Source organism: Triticum urartu, chromosome 7A (assembly GCF_056163025.1).
Source record: "Triticum urartu cultivar PI428250 chromosome 7A, HENAU_Tu73, whole genome shotgun sequence".
Taxonomy (NCBI): domain Eukaryota; kingdom Viridiplantae; phylum Streptophyta; class Magnoliopsida; order Poales; family Poaceae; genus Triticum; species Triticum urartu.
In genome coordinates this window covers 138,275,278-138,294,740 of record NC_141879.1, presented here as the reverse complement: position 1 = coordinate 138,294,740, position 19,463 = coordinate 138,275,278, and the positions used below count along the sequence as shown (strand labels likewise).

The 19,463-nt window shown below is 47.7% G+C and overlaps 5 pseudogenes; all 5 read right to left on the bottom strand.

The window, feature by feature from the left end:
• Positions 1-3,480: 3,480 nt before the first annotated feature.
• LOC125518512 (F-box protein At5g07610-like) lies at positions 3,481-6,109 on the bottom strand (annotated as a pseudogene).
• Positions 6,110-6,734: 625 nt separating this feature from the next.
• On the bottom strand, positions 6,735-9,363 carry LOC147958583 (F-box protein At5g07610-like; annotated as a pseudogene).
• Positions 9,364-9,988: 625 nt separating this feature from the next.
• Positions 9,989-12,617, bottom strand: LOC147958582 (F-box protein At5g07610-like; annotated as a pseudogene).
• A 625-nt stretch (positions 12,618-13,242) lies between these two features.
• Positions 13,243-15,871, bottom strand: LOC147958581 (F-box protein At5g07610-like; annotated as a pseudogene).
• A 625-nt stretch (positions 15,872-16,496) lies between these two features.
• LOC147958580 (F-box protein At5g07610-like) lies at positions 16,497-19,125 on the bottom strand (annotated as a pseudogene).
• Positions 19,126-19,463: the final 338 nt, after the last annotated feature.

The following is a 19,463-nucleotide window of genomic DNA, read 5'->3' as shown; positions in this document are numbered from 1 at the left end:
TTCAACACATTTCTGTCTCAAATCCACGTACTCAAAGATGTGAACCATGCATTCAGAAGTTTTGCAACACATTGCAAATAATCTGCCATGTTCATTTACTGACTATAAAGGTGTCACACAATCCTACAATCCTGTAAAAGTACGCCTGCAAGAGTGGAGGTACCAGCAAAATCCACTCCACTCCTCGTTCAAAGCAACAGGGGGAGATGTATGGCAGAAGTACATCAGGATTCAGCTTCTCGCAAGCAATGATATCAAGGCATGTGAATCAGTAAATGCAAGTCAACTTCACGTTGGCAGACACCTAATGGGTAGTATACACCCAGTGGATGGGAAACCTCCACCAACCCAGGTCATAGTGCACATAATGACCGGGTCATCGGAATACCCGACTCAATCGCATTGGGAAATCGCGAACAGTCACCATGGGTAATGATGTTTCTATCAACTCTATATTGATATATAGATTCTGGAGAAAGATATAACGGAAGTCTACAAATGTCGACATACATTTCTCAACTAGATTGCAAAAACCTTTCAAATGATTCAGATCCAAAGACCATGGCCATGGCAAAGTGTGAACAACACTCGGACTGAACTCAAGCAAAGGGTATAATCTAGGTAGAAATGATCTTGCTCAATAATGGGAAGGTATTCATAAGCAATACCTACACCAGTTTTCTTCTGGAAACAAAATTGAGAACGAAAAGGTGGTGAAACATAGAGCAAGTATTGTAGCACAAGGGTTCATGCAGATACCCAACTATTCTCCAGAGGTGGAATCTCATTCCGATAACTTATATCATTGGCAGTTCAAAATCATCTATCTCTGCAGTTGATAGATGTAGTGATCACATGTCCATGTGGATCACTAGATTCAAACATATATGATTGATTTCTGACGGAGTATCAATTCTGAATCGAAGTACAAAATGCAACATACATTGTGTAAAATCAATAAGTCACCATATGACTTATTATTATCGTCGGTACATTTGGTACAACCGACGTAGTGAGTTCCTTATTCACAAGGATTACTCCTACAATGATGATTATCCATGTTTGTGTGTCTGCAATGACGACACATGTAATCATCTAAATGACGGAGTTTAAAATGAAGGATTTGGGTAAACCAGAATACCGCTCGTTACTACAACTTGAGCACCTTCATTCATACATTATGGTATACTATGTTGTCTATATCCAAAATATATTGGAGAAATTCATTATGGAAAAATCTTATCCATCCATAACTCTCATGGTAGTTCATTCTCTAGACGTAGAGAAAGATCTATTTAGACCAAGAGATGATGGAAATGAGATATTGGGACTCAACGTTCCATAATGCCATTGGATCCACCAAACACAATTGGTTGGGACTCAAGAATATCTATCGATATCTCCAAAGGCATCAAACATCTTGTCCTGGTTTTTCAGTTTCACAGAAATTGAACACCGATATCATTGGATACATCGATTAGATCCCCACTATGTCAGATCATAGACAAGCTTAGTGTTCATACTAGGTGTGGTAGCCCTCTCATGAAGATTCTTCCAAACAGACCTCATGGCTACATCCACCAACCATTATCTCAAAGATAATGTTGCTTGTGTTGCCCGGATGCAAACAGGTTACGTAATTAGCAATATCGTTATATTGCATATCTTGCAAGTCAATCATGTGAATGATTTGCTCACCAAGTCTCTACCAGCTTCTACATTCCAAAGATACGTTCATGGAATTGGTATATGACGACTTCAGAATATGCAAGAATCAGGGGGAGTATCCTCCTAAATTGTTCCTGTTCAATGCATCATATTATACTCTTTTTCCCTTCATGAGTTTACTATACAGGTTCTCATAAAGGTTTTTAATGAGGTAATATCAACATGAGATCATATGTCATACTTTCTGTTTTCCCCACCGGGGTTTTTGGGAAAGTATATATGACATATTTATTGTTCTCTAAACTCTACGAGTTTTCTCGTATTGAGTTAAAAGAGACAATAACCATTATATGTTGCATCATTTTCTCCTTATTTTCCCCACTAGGTTTGAAGGAGTTTAGCAACATATCAAACAGTATACTCCTCACATTTTTCCCACAGGGTTTTTGGAGGAGACTTTTTCAAGATGATGATATTACATGGACAAGTGTAGATCAGGGGGAGTGTTAAAGCTCAATTAAACTTGTGTTAATTATGGGGGAATCTCCCCTTGTACCAACCGCAGCCAGTTTGCGTTGGCAACTGTCGCGTCGGTTCCTGACATCTTTCCCGAACGGATGCCTCTTCGATGCATCCCTTCTGCCTGTATAAATACCTACAATCATCTAATGAAAGGACATTTATTCACTTTTACATCTGTGCCGAGGCTCTCTCGATTGTTCTCTTGTTTTCCCTTTCAACACAGATCAAAGAATGAGCCACCTTTTTATTACGGCGGCTCTAGGAGCCGGACCATCCCTAGAACTTGTCAGCCCGCCATTCTTGATCTGGAGAACCCAAATTCAACAGCCCAACCAGCAGTGGCGGAGCTAGCCAAAAAACACTGGGTGTGTGTGTGGGGGGGGGGACACAAATGATCAGTGTCTGGGGGGCCAAATGCTAAAAATGTTTTAATCTAAGTCTTCCTAATTTTTCTTCTTCAGAAATTGGTCAAAGGCTGGGGGAGGGGGGGGGGGTGGCAGCGGCCCCCCTGGCCCCAATATAGCACCGCCTCTGCCAACTAGAATTAAGGAACAAAAACAAAATGGTCATGGACACAGCTCAATCAGACCAATAATTGAAAATACACTAGTGGAGCACTAGTTAAAATGATGAGCCACGAATTTGAAGGGTACGGCCTCAGTATCAACTACAAACACATGAACACGCAAACTATGTTCTCTAGTAGGTTTGTAGAGCTGCAGATTGTATGATACCATCAACCAAAGACCATGCAAGTTTCATAAAAGGAAACAGAGCTTTTTTTATACCCATTGTATATGCTATAACATAAATGTAAAAGCCAAGCTAGAAGGAGATAACATAAAAGCAAGGCAAGATCAATATTTAAGATTGGTGGATAGCAAAATGCATACCAAAAGATATGCTGGCAGGAAACCAAACATCTCAAACACAGATAATATATTATCTCACATTTGCCCCAGATGAGGAGCTAAAAGAGTGACATCAATAATTATTACATGAAACAAATATATCAAGTGACAAGGTCCATTCCTATAACTAAGCATTCATATTAGAGGATCAGTTACAAATTCTTCATGGCTAACCAGGTTCATTCTTATATATAATTAAACATTCCCATCGGAGGATCAGTTACAAATTCTTCATGGCTAGCCAGCATTGTTCAAAGCAACAGAACGACATGCACCCATGAGTGCGTGTATCCAACAGACATGTCCAACAGAAGATTTGGCATATATCCAACAACTGATGTTTACTAGGACACCGGAGGAATGCTAAGTATGTAAGCCTTTATTGACCATTTGATGTCCATTCCGCGAAACATGGAGTGTAAGGCAGACCTTCCAAGAATTCTCCAGAAGTGCATATAACATGCACTTTCTGATCATCCATGTCATATGATAATACCTTCTCCTTACCATTAGTAAGGTAAATCAAACTATGTTCTGGATGAATTGCAAACATCGAGTAGGACTTGCCGTTTTCACGATAATCCTTTCCAAACAGTTCAAAACAGCTGATGGTACACTTTAGCATCCACTGTCCACTATCATAGTCCTCAAGAACCCAAACAGAGAGTTGGCAATCATCTTGATTCTCTATATGCCAAGCATACAATCGTCCCCGAGACTGCCCAATGGAAGCATCGCCACCGTTGTTTGCCATGCCAGGTGGCATTATAATTCCCCCCAAGCATTCCTTTCCATGTCCAGTGTGACTATTGTCGAATAACAAGTAAAGAAATGCATACTGCCACTCAAGAAGGTGCTTTGACGGCTTTCTAAATTACTAAACGGTTTTACATCGACATTGAAGCACCGAGTCTGCATCGAAGTCCATCCTCCGTTTTCCGATGAGTAGGTCATTTCCGTGGACAGGCCACGAAATGCGCCCAGGTGCACAAACACCACAAAGCGGGAAGGAATGGCCGGGTCAAAACCCAAAAAGTAACTACCTAGGCGAGAATGCAAACAAAGGTATTTCAGGATTTGGAAGTCTTGGTTTTGAGGGGCGACCTTTTTCAGGTGGTCGCGCAATTCCATAGGAGGGAATTCTATACAAGGCAACACAGTCCACTGATGGGTGGCAGGATTGCAGACAACGTAATCAAATTCCTCAGGCTCTCGACATCTGAAACATTGCACTGGTCCTGGATTCAGACAAAAATTCCAACGGTGGTCCTTAGGATAGGGAGGTTTCCAGCATTTGTAGAGGAGAAGGCTGGTGCTGCACTGCGTGACGCTGAAATGTTGGTAGCTGCTCCGTAAGAAGGGGAGGTCAGGGTCGACCATGGGAGGACCTTTCCCGGAAAAATTATGGAAGCGCCAATTGTGGTCCTTGTAGAAGAAGCCGGACACGGCCTGCGGCGACCTCTTGCGGATGCTGGAGCCGGAGCAGAGGGCAAGCCACTCCGTCGACACGCACTTGAAGCGGCACAGCGAGATGTAGAGCACCCGCGACAGGATCTCGGTGAGAACGTCCTCCGAGAAGATCGCCGGGGGCTCCTCCTCCTCCTCTTGCTGCCCATCCTGCCTATTCATCTCCTTGTTCTAGACATATGGTAGAGATATTTCTGTGGTTATCACTCACATTTCATGGACCGAAGAGTACAAGTGGTGAGGAATGCACCTTAGAGGCGACGGGGCTGACGGCGAGGTCAGGCGTCGGCGGCGAACGGGATGGGGCCTCCTCGAGGCCAGCGCCGGTGGGTGGCCCCGCTCCATGAATCCTTGCTCGCCTCCTCCTCCTCCTCCTGGGGGCATCGCAGGTCAGCTGGCTGGTGGAGCGAGGGTTTGGGAAGAGGAAAGGTGGTGGCGATAGACTTGTGTCATCACTCGTCCGTCAGAATAATCAGTCGTGGTCCAGTAGTTTGTCTGCAACACGGTGGAAAATAGTCATAGTTTCCTTAAAAAAAGGGGTAATGCTAGGCGCCGGCGCGCCGGCCTAACTTTTCGGCCGGTCAGCCCTTGGCCATTTGATTAGCACAAGCACAACCGTCAGATCTGGAACTGTTTCCGTCCTTCCCTCATCTTCAACCTCCCGCACAAGGAAAAAGGAGAGGAAAAAGAGCACCACCCCCGCACACGCCGACCGCCTTGCCTCCTCGTCTTCCCTCACCGCCGGTCGCCGCCCTCGCCGTCGGTCGCCGCCGCTGGTACCGTCCTCCTCGTCACCGCATGCAGAAACGTCCACGTAGCTCGTTGTCGTGCCGGTTGCAGCAAAAAAAAAGCCCACGCCGCCGCCGAAAGTATCTGTGTCTCTCATTGATTGATGCAAATAAACAGGCCCCTGCCTTTGCCATCACAACTCAGCCGTTTGCCGATAGTAGCAAAAAAGCTGCCGGTTGTAGCATTCAGGTGAGTGGTTGTAGCAAAAAATCTTCCAGCAAAAATAGGGTGATATTCTATCAAAAACCAAAACAACGGTGGTAGCAAAAATCGAAACAGGTTCCAGCAAACCAAAACTCCATTGGTAGCAAAAATGCAAAATCGAGAGTTCTTCAAACAAAGCAGAAAACGGTGGTTGTAGCAAAAATTAGAGCTGCTTCCAGCAAACCAAAACCCCATTGGTAGCAAAAATGCAAAATTGGATGTTCTTCCAGCAAAGCAAAAAATAGTGGTTGTAGAAAAAAATGAAGCCGCTTCCAGCAAAGAAAAATGCCATTGGTAGCAAAAATGCAAAATTGGGTGTTCTTCCAGCAAAAGCAAAAGACAGTGGTTGTAGCAAGAAATGGAGCTGCTTCCAGCAAACCAAAATGCCGGTTGTAGCAACTGGTACGAGGGTAGCGCCGGCTAGCCGGAGTGAAACCAGGGGTGGGGGTGGGCTCCTAGCACACTTGATGTAGAGGAGCTGAGCACGCCGCCAGGCGCAACACCAGCGCATTGCTGCAGCTAAGCACCGCGCAGCTCCAGTGCGCCATCGATTGCTGCTCGAGCACGTCGTTGGTTGCAGCTCCAACGCATCACCGCGGCTCCGCACTTCCTGGAAGTGGTGATGGAGAAAAGAAATGCAGAGAGAGAAGGCAGGGAGAGTTGAGCGGTGGAAAATATGCAAGGGGATGGGAACGAGAAGATAAGAGCAACTCCAACGGGCCGACCCAAACGGACGACGATTTCGTCTGCTTTTTGGTGGATAGCAAAAGGCATACCAAAAGATATGCTGGCAGGAAACCAAACATCTCAAACACAGATAATATATTATCTCACATTTGCCCCAGACGAGGAGCTAAAAGAGTGGCATCAATAATTATTACATGAAACAAATATATCAAGTGATAAGGTCCATTCCTATAACTAAGCATTCATATTAGAGGATCAGTTACAAATTCTTCATGGCTAACCAGGTTCATTCTTATATATAATTAAACATTCCCATCAGAGGATCAGTTACAAATTCTTCATGGCTAGCCAACATTGTTCAAAGCAACAGAACGGCATGCACCCATGAGTGCGTGTATCCAACAGACATGTCCAACAGAAGATTTGGCATATATCCAACAACTGATGTTTACTAGGACATCGGAGGAATGCTAAGTATGTAAGCCTTTACTGACCATTTGATGTCCATTCCGCGAAACATGGAGTGTAAGGCAGACCTTCCAAGAATTCTCCAGAAGTGCATATAACATGCACTTTCTGATCATCCATGTCGTATGATAATACCTTCTCCTTTTCGCCAGTAAGGTAAATCAAATTATGTTCTGGATGAATTGCAAACATCGAGTAGGACTTGCCGTTTTCACGATAATCCTTTCCAAATAGTTCAAAACAGCTGATGGTACACTTTAGCGTCCACTGTCCACTATCATAGTCCTCAAGAACCCAAACAGAGAGTTGGCAATCATCTTGATTCTCTATATGCCAAGCATACAATCGTCCCCGAGACTGCCCAATGGAAGCATTGCCACCGTTGTTTGTCATGCCAGGTGGCATTATAATTTCCCCCAAGCATTCCTTTCCATGCCCAGTGTGACTATTGTCGAATAACATGTAAAGAAATGCATACTGCCACTCAAGAAGGTGCTTTGACTGCTTTCTAAATTACTAAACGGTTTTACATCGACATTGAAGCACCGACTCTGCATCAAAGTCCATCCTCCGTTTTCCGATGAGTAGGTCATTTCCGTGGACAGGCCACGAAATGCGCCCAGGTGCACAAACACCACAAAGCGGGAAGGAATGGCCAGGTCAAAACCCAAAAAGTAACTACCTAGGCGAGAACGCAAACAAAGGTATTTCAGGATTTGGAAGTCTTGGTTTTGAGGGGCGACCTTTTTCAGGCGGTCACGCAATTCCATAGGAGGGAATTCTATACAAGGCAACACAGTCCACTGATGGGTGGCAGGATTGCAGACAACGTAATCAAATTCCTCAGGCTCTCGACATCTGAAACATTGCACTGGTCCTGGATTCAGACAAAAATTCCAACGGTGGTCCTTAGGATAGGGAGGTTTCCAGCATTTGTAGAGGAGAAGGCTGGTGCTGCACTGCGTGACGCTGAAATGTTGGTAGCTGCTCCGTAAGAAGGGGAGGTCAGGGTCGACCATGGGAGGACCTTTCCCGGAAAAATTATGGAAGCGCCAATTGTGGTCCTTGTAGAAGAAGCCGGACATGGCCTGCGGCGACCTCTTGCGGACGCTGGAGCCGGAGCAGAGGGCAAGCCACTCCGTCGACACGCACTTGAAGCGGCACAGCGAGATGTAGAGCACCCGCGACAGGATCTTGGTGAGAACGTCCTCCGAGAAGATCGCCGGGGGCTCCTCCTCCTCCTCTTGCTGCCCATCCTGCCTATTCATCTCCTTGTTCTAGACATATGGTAGAGATATTTCTGTGGTTATCACTCACATTTCATGGACCGAGGAGTACAAGTGGTGAGGAATGCACCTTAGAGGCGACGGGGCTGACGGCGAGGTCAGGCGTCGGCGGCGAACGGGATGGGGCCTCCTCGAGGCCAGCGCCGGTGGGTGGCCCCGCTCCATGAATCCTTGCTCGCCTCCTCCTCCTCCTCCTGGGGGCATCGCAGGTCAGCTGGCTGGTGGAGCGAGGGTTTGGGAAGAGGAAAGGTGGTGGCGATAGACTTGTGTCATCACTCGTCCGTCAGAATAATCAGTCGTGGTCCAGTAGTTTGTCTGCAACACGGTGGAAAATAGTCATAGTTTCCTTAAAAAAAGGGGTAATGCTAGGCGCCGGCGCGCCGGCCTAACTTTTCGGCCGGTCAGCCCTTGGATATTTGATTAGCACAAGCACAACCGTCAGATCTGGAACTGTTTTCGTCCTTCCCTCATCTTCAACCTCCCGCACAAGGAAAAAGGAGAGGAAAAAGAGCACCACCCCCGCACACGCCGACCGCCTTGCCTCCTCGTCTTCCCTCACCGCCGGTCACCGCCCTCGCCGTCGGTCGCCGCCGCTGGTACCGTCCTCCTCGTCACCGCATGCAGAAACGTCCACGTAGCTCGTTGTCGTGCCGGTTGCAGCAAAAAAAAAGCCCACGCCGCCGCCGAAAGTATCTGTGTCTCTCATTGATTGATGCAAATAAACAGGCCCCTGCCTTTGCCATCACAACTCAGCCGTTTGCCGATAGTAGCAAAAAAGCTGCCGGTTGTAGCATTCAGGTGAGTGGTTGTAGCAAAAAATCTTCCAGCAAAAATAGGGTGATATTCTATCAAAAACCAAAACAACGGTGGTAGCAAAAATCGAAACAGGTTCCAGCAAACCAAAACTCCATTGGTAGCAAAAATGCAAAATCGAGAGTTCTTCAAACAAAGCAGAAAACGGTGGTTGTAGCAAAAATTAGAGCTGCTTCCAGCAAACCAAAACCCCATTGGTAGCAAAAATGCAAAATTGGATGTTCTTCCAGCAAAGCAAAAAATAGTGGTTGTAGAAAAAAATGAAGCCGCTTCCAGCAAAGAAAAATGCCATTGGTAGCAAAAATGCAAAATTGGGTGTTCTTCCAGCAAAAGCAAAAGACAGTGGTTGTAGCAAGAAATGGAGCTGCTTCCAGCAAACCAAAATGCCGGTTGTAGCAACTGGTACGAGGGTAGCGCCGGCTAGCCGGAGTGAAACCAGGGGTGGGGGTGGGCTCCTAGCACACTTGATGTAGAGGAGCTGAGCACGCCGCCAGGCGCAACACCAGCGCATTGCTGCAGCTAAGCACCGCGCAGCTCCAGTGCGCCATCGATTGCTGCTCGAGCACGTCGTTGGTTGCAGCTCCAACGCATCACCGCGGCTCCGCACTTCCTGGAAGTGGTGATGGAGAAAAGAAATGCAGAGAGAGAAGGCAGGGAGAGTTGAGCGGTGGAAAATATGCAAGGGGATGGGAACGAGAAGATAAGAGCAACTCCAACGGGCCGACCCAAACGGACGACGATTTCGTCTGCTTTTTGGTGGATAGCAAAAGGCATACCAAAAGATATGCTGGCAGGAAACCAAACATCTCAAACACAGATAATATATTATCTCACATTTGCCCCAGACGAGGAGCTAAAAGAGTGGCATCAATAATTATTACATGAAACAAATATATCAAGTGATAAGGTCCATTCCTATAACTAAGCATTCATATTAGAGGATCAGTTACAAATTCTTCATGGCTAACCAGGTTCATTCTTATATATAATTAAACATTCCCATCAGAGGATCAGTTACAAATTCTTCATGGCTAGCCAACATTGTTCAAAGCAACAGAACGGCATGCACCCATGAGTGCGTGTATCCAACAGACATGTCCAACAGAAGATTTGGCATATATCCAACAACTGATGTTTACTAGGACATCGGAGGAATGCTAAGTATGTAAGCCTTTACTGACCATTTGATGTCCATTCCGCGAAACATGGAGTGTAAGGCAGACCTTCCAAGAATTCTCCAGAAGTGCATATAACATGCACTTTCTGATCATCCATGTCGTATGATAATACCTTCTCCTTTTCGCCAGTAAGGTAAATCAAATTATGTTCTGGATGAATTGCAAACATCGAGTAGGACTTGCCGTTTTCACGATAATCCTTTCCAAATAGTTCAAAACAGCTGATGGTACACTTTAGCGTCCACTGTCCACTATCATAGTCCTCAAGAACCCAAACAGAGAGTTGGCAATCATCTTGATTCTCTATATGCCAAGCATACAATCGTCCCCGAGACTGCCCAATGGAAGCATTGCCACCGTTGTTTGTCATGCCAGGTGGCATTATAATTTCCCCCAAGCATTCCTTTCCATGCCCAGTGTGACTATTGTCGAATAACATGTAAAGAAATGCATACTGCCACTCAAGAAGGTGCTTTGACTGCTTTCTAAATTACTAAACGGTTTTACATCGACATTGAAGCACCGACTCTGCATCAAAGTCCATCCTCCGTTTTCCGATGAGTAGGTCATTTCCGTGGACAGGCCACGAAATGCGCCCAGGTGCACAAACACCACAAAGCGGGAAGGAATGGCCAGGTCAAAACCCAAAAAGTAACTACCTAGGCGAGAACGCAAACAAAGGTATTTCAGGATTTGGAAGTCTTGGTTTTGAGGGGCGACCTTTTTCAGGCGGTCACGCAATTCCATAGGAGGGAATTCTATACAAGGCAACACAGTCCACTGATGGGTGGCAGGATTGCAGACAACGTAATCAAATTCCTCAGGCTCTCGACATCTGAAACATTGCACTGGTCCTGGATTCAGACAAAAATTCCAACGGTGGTCCTTAGGATAGGGAGGTTTCCAGCATTTGTAGAGGAGAAGGCTGGTGCTGCACTGCGTGACGCTGAAATGTTGGTAGCTGCTCCGTAAGAAGGGGAGGTCAGGGTCGACCATGGGAGGACCTTTCCCGGAAAAATTATGGAAGCGCCAATTGTGGTCCTTGTAGAAGAAGCCGGACATGGCCTGCGGCGACCTCTTGCGGACGCTGGAGCCGGAGCAGAGGGCAAGCCACTCCGTCGACACGCACTTGAAGCGGCACAGCGAGATGTAGAGCACCCGCGACAGGATCTTGGTGAGAACGTCCTCCGAGAAGATCGCCGGGGGCTCCTCCTCCTCCTCTTGCTGCCCATCCTGCCTATTCATCTCCTTGTTCTAGACATATGGTAGAGATATTTCTGTGGTTATCACTCACATTTCATGGACCGAGGAGTACAAGTGGTGAGGAATGCACCTTAGAGGCGACGGGGCTGACGGCGAGGTCAGGCGTCGGCGGCGAACGGGATGGGGCCTCCTCGAGGCCAGCGCCGGTGGGTGGCCCCGCTCCATGAATCCTTGCTCGCCTCCTCCTCCTCCTCCTGGGGGCATCGCAGGTCAGCTGGCTGGTGGAGCGAGGGTTTGGGAAGAGGAAAGGTGGTGGCGATAGACTTGTGTCATCACTCGTCCGTCAGAATAATCAGTCGTGGTCCAGTAGTTTGTCTGCAACACGGTGGAAAATAGTCATAGTTTCCTTAAAAAAAGGGGTAATGCTAGGCGCCGGCGCGCCGGCCTAACTTTTCGGCCGGTCAGCCCTTGGATATTTGATTAGCACAAGCACAACCGTCAGATCTGGAACTGTTTTCGTCCTTCCCTCATCTTCAACCTCCCGCACAAGGAAAAAGGAGAGGAAAAAGAGCACCACCCCCGCACACGCCGACCGCCTTGCCTCCTCGTCTTCCCTCACCGCCGGTCACCGCCCTCGCCGTCGGTCGCCGCCGCTGGTACCGTCCTCCTCGTCACCGCATGCAGAAACGTCCACGTAGCTCGTTGTCGTGCCGGTTGCAGCAAAAAAAAAGCCCACGCCGCCGCCGAAAGTATCTGTGTCTCTCATTGATTGATGCAAATAAACAGGCCCCTGCCTTTGCCATCACAACTCAGCCGTTTGCCGATAGTAGCAAAAAAGCTGCCGGTTGTAGCATTCAGGTGAGTGGTTGTAGCAAAAAATCTTCCAGCAAAAATAGGGTGATATTCTATCAAAAACCAAAACAACGGTGGTAGCAAAAATCGAAACAGGTTCCAGCAAACCAAAACTCCATTGGTAGCAAAAATGCAAAATCGAGAGTTCTTCAAACAAAGCAGAAAACGGTGGTTGTAGCAAAAATTAGAGCTGCTTCCAGCAAACCAAAACCCCATTGGTAGCAAAAATGCAAAATTGGATGTTCTTCCAGCAAAGCAAAAAATAGTGGTTGTAGAAAAAAATGAAGCCGCTTCCAGCAAAGAAAAATGCCATTGGTAGCAAAAATGCAAAATTGGGTGTTCTTCCAGCAAAAGCAAAAGACAGTGGTTGTAGCAAGAAATGGAGCTGCTTCCAGCAAACCAAAATGCCGGTTGTAGCAACTGGTACGAGGGTAGCGCCGGCTAGCCGGAGTGAAACCAGGGGTGGGGGTGGGCTCCTAGCACACTTGATGTAGAGGAGCTGAGCACGCCGCCAGGCGCAACACCAGCGCATTGCTGCAGCTAAGCACCGCGCAGCTCCAGTGCGCCATCGATTGCTGCTCGAGCACGTCGTTGGTTGCAGCTCCAACGCATCACCGCGGCTCCGCACTTCCTGGAAGTGGTGATGGAGAAAAGAAATGCAGAGAGAGAAGGCAGGGAGAGTTGAGCGGTGGAAAATATGCAAGGGGATGGGAACGAGAAGATAAGAGCAACTCCAACGGGCCGACCCAAACGGACGACGATTTCGTCTGCTTTTTGGTGGATAGCAAAAGGCATACCAAAAGATATGCTGGCAGGAAACCAAACATCTCAAACACAGATAATATATTATCTCACATTTGCCCCAGACGAGGAGCTAAAAGAGTGGCATCAATAATTATTACATGAAACAAATATATCAAGTGATAAGGTCCATTCCTATAACTAAGCATTCATATTAGAGGATCAGTTACAAATTCTTCATGGCTAACCAGGTTCATTCTTATATATAATTAAACATTCCCATCAGAGGATCAGTTACAAATTCTTCATGGCTAGCCAACATTGTTCAAAGCAACAGAACGGCATGCACCCATGAGTGCGTGTATCCAACAGACATGTCCAACAGAAGATTTGGCATATATCCAACAACTGATGTTTACTAGGACATCGGAGGAATGCTAAGTATGTAAGCCTTTACTGACCATTTGATGTCCATTCCGCGAAACATGGAGTGTAAGGCAGACCTTCCAAGAATTCTCCAGAAGTGCATATAACATGCACTTTCTGATCATCCATGTCGTATGATAATACCTTCTCCTTTTCGCCAGTAAGGTAAATCAAATTATGTTCTGGATGAATTGCAAACATCGAGTAGGACTTGCCGTTTTCACGATAATCCTTTCCAAATAGTTCAAAACAGCTGATGGTACACTTTAGCGTCCACTGTCCACTATCATAGTCCTCAAGAACCCAAACAGAGAGTTGGCAATCATCTTGATTCTCTATATGCCAAGCATACAATCGTCCCCGAGACTGCCCAATGGAAGCATTGCCACCGTTGTTTGTCATGCCAGGTGGCATTATAATTTCCCCCAAGCATTCCTTTCCATGCCCAGTGTGACTATTGTCGAATAACATGTAAAGAAATGCATACTGCCACTCAAGAAGGTGCTTTGACTGCTTTCTAAATTACTAAACGGTTTTACATCGACATTGAAGCACCGACTCTGCATCAAAGTCCATCCTCCGTTTTCCGATGAGTAGGTCATTTCCGTGGACAGGCCACGAAATGCGCCCAGGTGCACAAACACCACAAAGCGGGAAGGAATGGCCAGGTCAAAACCCAAAAAGTAACTACCTAGGCGAGAACGCAAACAAAGGTATTTCAGGATTTGGAAGTCTTGGTTTTGAGGGGCGACCTTTTTCAGGCGGTCACGCAATTCCATAGGAGGGAATTCTATACAAGGCAACACAGTCCACTGATGGGTGGCAGGATTGCAGACAACGTAATCAAATTCCTCAGGCTCTCGACATCTGAAACATTGCACTGGTCCTGGATTCAGACAAAAATTCCAACGGTGGTCCTTAGGATAGGGAGGTTTCCAGCATTTGTAGAGGAGAAGGCTGGTGCTGCACTGCGTGACGCTGAAATGTTGGTAGCTGCTCCGTAAGAAGGGGAGGTCAGGGTCGACCATGGGAGGACCTTTCCCGGAAAAATTATGGAAGCGCCAATTGTGGTCCTTGTAGAAGAAGCCGGACATGGCCTGCGGCGACCTCTTGCGGACGCTGGAGCCGGAGCAGAGGGCAAGCCACTCCGTCGACACGCACTTGAAGCGGCACAGCGAGATGTAGAGCACCCGCGACAGGATCTTGGTGAGAACGTCCTCCGAGAAGATCGCCGGGGGCTCCTCCTCCTCCTCTTGCTGCCCATCCTGCCTATTCATCTCCTTGTTCTAGACATATGGTAGAGATATTTCTGTGGTTATCACTCACATTTCATGGACCGAGGAGTACAAGTGGTGAGGAATGCACCTTAGAGGCGACGGGGCTGACGGCGAGGTCAGGCGTCGGCGGCGAACGGGATGGGGCCTCCTCGAGGCCAGCGCCGGTGGGTGGCCCCGCTCCATGAATCCTTGCTCGCCTCCTCCTCCTCCTCCTGGGGGCATCGCAGGTCAGCTGGCTGGTGGAGCGAGGGTTTGGGAAGAGGAAAGGTGGTGGCGATAGACTTGTGTCATCACTCGTCCGTCAGAATAATCAGTCGTGGTCCAGTAGTTTGTCTGCAACACGGTGGAAAATAGTCATAGTTTCCTTAAAAAAAGGGGTAATGCTAGGCGCCGGCGCGCCGGCCTAACTTTTCGGCCGGTCAGCCCTTGGATATTTGATTAGCACAAGCACAACCGTCAGATCTGGAACTGTTTTCGTCCTTCCCTCATCTTCAACCTCCCGCACAAGGAAAAAGGAGAGGAAAAAGAGCACCACCCCCGCACACGCCGACCGCCTTGCCTCCTCGTCTTCCCTCACCGCCGGTCACCGCCCTCGCCGTCGGTCGCCGCCGCTGGTACCGTCCTCCTCGTCACCGCATGCAGAAACGTCCACGTAGCTCGTTGTCGTGCCGGTTGCAGCAAAAAAAAAGCCCACGCCGCCGCCGAAAGTATCTGTGTCTCTCATTGATTGATGCAAATAAACAGGCCCCTGCCTTTGCCATCACAACTCAGCCGTTTGCCGATAGTAGCAAAAAAGCTGCCGGTTGTAGCATTCAGGTGAGTGGTTGTAGCAAAAAATCTTCCAGCAAAAATAGGGTGATATTCTATCAAAAACCAAAACAACGGTGGTAGCAAAAATCGAAACAGGTTCCAGCAAACCAAAACTCCATTGGTAGCAAAAATGCAAAATCGAGAGTTCTTCAAACAAAGCAGAAAACGGTGGTTGTAGCAAAAATTAGAGCTGCTTCCAGCAAACCAAAACCCCATTGGTAGCAAAAATGCAAAATTGGATGTTCTTCCAGCAAAGCAAAAAATAGTGGTTGTAGAAAAAAATGAAGCCGCTTCCAGCAAAGAAAAATGCCATTGGTAGCAAAAATGCAAAATTGGGTGTTCTTCCAGCAAAAGCAAAAGACAGTGGTTGTAGCAAGAAATGGAGCTGCTTCCAGCAAACCAAAATGCCGGTTGTAGCAACTGGTACGAGGGTAGCGCCGGCTAGCCGGAGTGAAACCAGGGGTGGGGGTGGGCTCCTAGCACACTTGATGTAGAGGAGCTGAGCACGCCGCCAGGCGCAACACCAGCGCATTGCTGCAGCTAAGCACCGCGCAGCTCCAGTGCGCCATCGATTGCTGCTCGAGCACGTCGTTGGTTGCAGCTCCAACGCATCACCGCGGCTCCGCACTTCCTGGAAGTGGTGATGGAGAAAAGAAATGCAGAGAGAGAAGGCAGGGAGAGTTGAGCGGTGGAAAATATGCAAGGGGATGGGAACGAGAAGATAAGAGCAACTCCAACGGGCCGACCCAAACGGACGACGATTTCGTCTGCTTTTTGGTGGATAGCAAAAGGCATACCAAAAGATATGCTGGCAGGAAACCAAACATCTCAAACACAGATAATATATTATCTCACATTTGCCCCAGACGAGGAGCTAAAAGAGTGGCATCAATAATTATTACATGAAACAAATATATCAAGTGATAAGGTCCATTCCTATAACTAAGCATTCATATTAGAGGATCAGTTACAAATTCTTCATGGCTAACCAGGTTCATTCTTATATATAATTAAACATTCCCATCAGAGGATCAGTTACAAATTCTTCATGGCTAGCCAACATTGTTCAAAGCAACAGAACGGCATGCACCCATGAGTGCGTGTATCCAACAGACATGTCCAACAGAAGATTTGGCATATATCCAACAACTGATGTTTACTAGGACATCGGAGGAATGCTAAGTATGTAAGCCTTTACTGACCATTTGATGTCCATTCCGCGAAACATGGAGTGTAAGGCAGACCTTCCAAGAATTCTCCAGAAGTGCATATAACATGCACTTTCTGATCATCCATGTCGTATGATAATACCTTCTCCTTTTCGCCAGTAAGGTAAATCAAATTATGTTCTGGATGAATTGCAAACATCGAGTAGGACTTGCCGTTTTCACGATAATCCTTTCCAAATAGTTCAAAACAGCTGATGGTACACTTTAGCGTCCACTGTCCACTATCATAGTCCTCAAGAACCCAAACAGAGAGTTGGCAATCATCTTGATTCTCTATATGCCAAGCATACAATCGTCCCCGAGACTGCCCAATGGAAGCATTGCCACCGTTGTTTGTCATGCCAGGTGGCATTATAATTTCCCCCAAGCATTCCTTTCCATGCCCAGTGTGACTATTGTCGAATAACATGTAAAGAAATGCATACTGCCACTCAAGAAGGTGCTTTGACTGCTTTCTAAATTACTAAACGGTTTTACATCGACATTGAAGCACCGACTCTGCATCAAAGTCCATCCTCCGTTTTCCGATGAGTAGGTCATTTCCGTGGACAGGCCACGAAATGCGCCCAGGTGCACAAACACCACAAAGCGGGAAGGAATGGCCAGGTCAAAACCCAAAAAGTAACTACCTAGGCGAGAACGCAAACAAAGGTATTTCAGGATTTGGAAGTCTTGGTTTTGAGGGGCGACCTTTTTCAGGCGGTCACGCAATTCCATAGGAGGGAATTCTATACAAGGCAACACAGTCCACTGATGGGTGGCAGGATTGCAGACAACGTAATCAAATTCCTCAGGCTCTCGACATCTGAAACATTGCACTGGTCCTGGATTCAGACAAAAATTCCAACGGTGGTCCTTAGGATAGGGAGGTTTCCAGCATTTGTAGAGGAGAAGGCTGGTGCTGCACTGCGTGACGCTGAAATGTTGGTAGCTGCTCCGTAAGAAGGGGAGGTCAGGGTCGACCATGGGAGGACCTTTCCTGGAAAAATTATGGAAGCGCCAATTGTGGTCCTTGTAGAAGAAGCCGGACATGGCCTGCGGCGACCTCTTGCGGACGCTGGAGCCGGAGCAGAGGGCAAGCCACTCCGTCGACACGCACTTGAAGCGGCACAGCGAGATGTAGAGCACCCGCGACAGGATCTTGGTGAGAACGTCCTCCGAGAAGATCGCCGGGGGCTCCTCCTCCTCCTCTTGCTGCCCATCCTGCCTATTCATCTCCTTGTTCTAGACATATGGTAGAGATATTTCTGTGGTTATCACTCACATTTCATGGACCGAGGAGTACAAGTGGTGAGGAATGCACCTTAGAGGCGACGGGGCTGACGGCGAGGTCAGGCGTCGGCGGCGAACGGGATGGGGCCTCCTCGAGGCCAGCGCCGGTGGGTGGCCCCGCTCCATGAATCCTTGCTCGCCTCCTCCTCCTCCTCCTGGGGGCATCGCAGGTCAGCTGGCTGGTGGAGCGAGGGTTTGGGAAGAGGAAAGGTGGTGGCGATAGACTTGTGTCATCACTCGTCCGTCAGAATAATCAGTCGTGGTCCAGTAGTTTGTCTGCAACACGGTGGAAAATAGTCATAGTTTCCTTAAAAAAAGGGGTAATGCTAGGCGCCGGCGCGCCGGCCTAACTTTTCGGCCGGTCAGCCCTTGGATATTTGATTAGCACAAGCACAACCGTCAGATCTGGAACTGTTTTCGTCCTTCCCTCATCTTCAACCTCCCGCACAAGGAAAAAGGAGAGGAAAAAGAGCACCACCCCCGCACACGCCGACCGCCTTGCCTCCTCGTCTTCCCTCACCGCCGGTCACCGCCCTCGCCGTCGGTCGCCGCCGCTGGTACCGTCCTCCTCGTCACCGCATGCAGAAACGTCCACGTAGCTCGTTGTCGTGCCGGTTGCAGCAAAAAAAAAGCCCACGCCGCCGCCGAAAGTATCTGTGTCTCTCATTGATTGATGCAAATAAACAGGCCCCTGCCTTTGCCATCACAACTCAGCCGTTTGCCGATAGTAGCAAAAAAGCTGCCGGTTGTAGCATTCAGGTGAGTGGTTGTAGCAAAAAATCTTCCAGCAAAAATAGGGTGATATTCTATCAAAAACCAAAACAACGGTGGTAGCAAAAATCGAAACAGGTTCCAGCAAACCAAAACTCCATTGGTAGCAAAAATGCAAAATCGAGAGTTCTTCAAACAAAGCAGAAAACGGTGGTTGTAGCAAAAATTAGAGCTGCTTCCAGCAAACCAAAACCCCATTGGTAGCAAAAATGCAAAATTGGATGTTCTTCCAGCAAAGCAAAAAATAGTGGTTGTAGAAAAAAATGAAGCCGCTTCCAGCAAAGAAAAATGCCATTGGTAGCAAAAATGCAAAATTGGGTGTTCTTCCAGCAAAAGCAAAAGACAGTGGTTGTAGCAAGAAATGGAGCTGCTTCCAGCAAACCAAAATGCCGGTTGTAGCAACTGGTACGAGGGTAGCGCCGGCTAGCCGGAGTGAAACCAGGGGTGGGGGTGGGCTCCTAGCACACTTGATGTAGAGGAGCTGAGCACGCCGCCAGGCGCAACACCAGCGCATTGCTGCAGCTAAGCACCGCGCAGCTCCAGTGCGCCATCGATTGCTGCTCGAGCACGTCGTTGGTTGCAGCTCCAACGCATCACCGCGGCTCCGCACTTCCTGGAAGTGGTGATGGAGAAAAGAAATGCAGAGAGAGAAGGCAGGGAGAGTTGAGCGGTGGAAAATATGCAAGGGGATGGGAACGAGAAGATAAGAGCAACTCCAACGGGCCGACCCAAACGGACGACGATTTCGTCTGCTTTTTGGTGGATAGCAAAAGGCATACCAAAAGATATGCTGGCAGGAAACCAAACATCTCAAACACAGATAATATATTATCTCACATTTGCCCCAGACGAGGAGCTAAAAGAGTGGCATCAATAATTATTACATGAA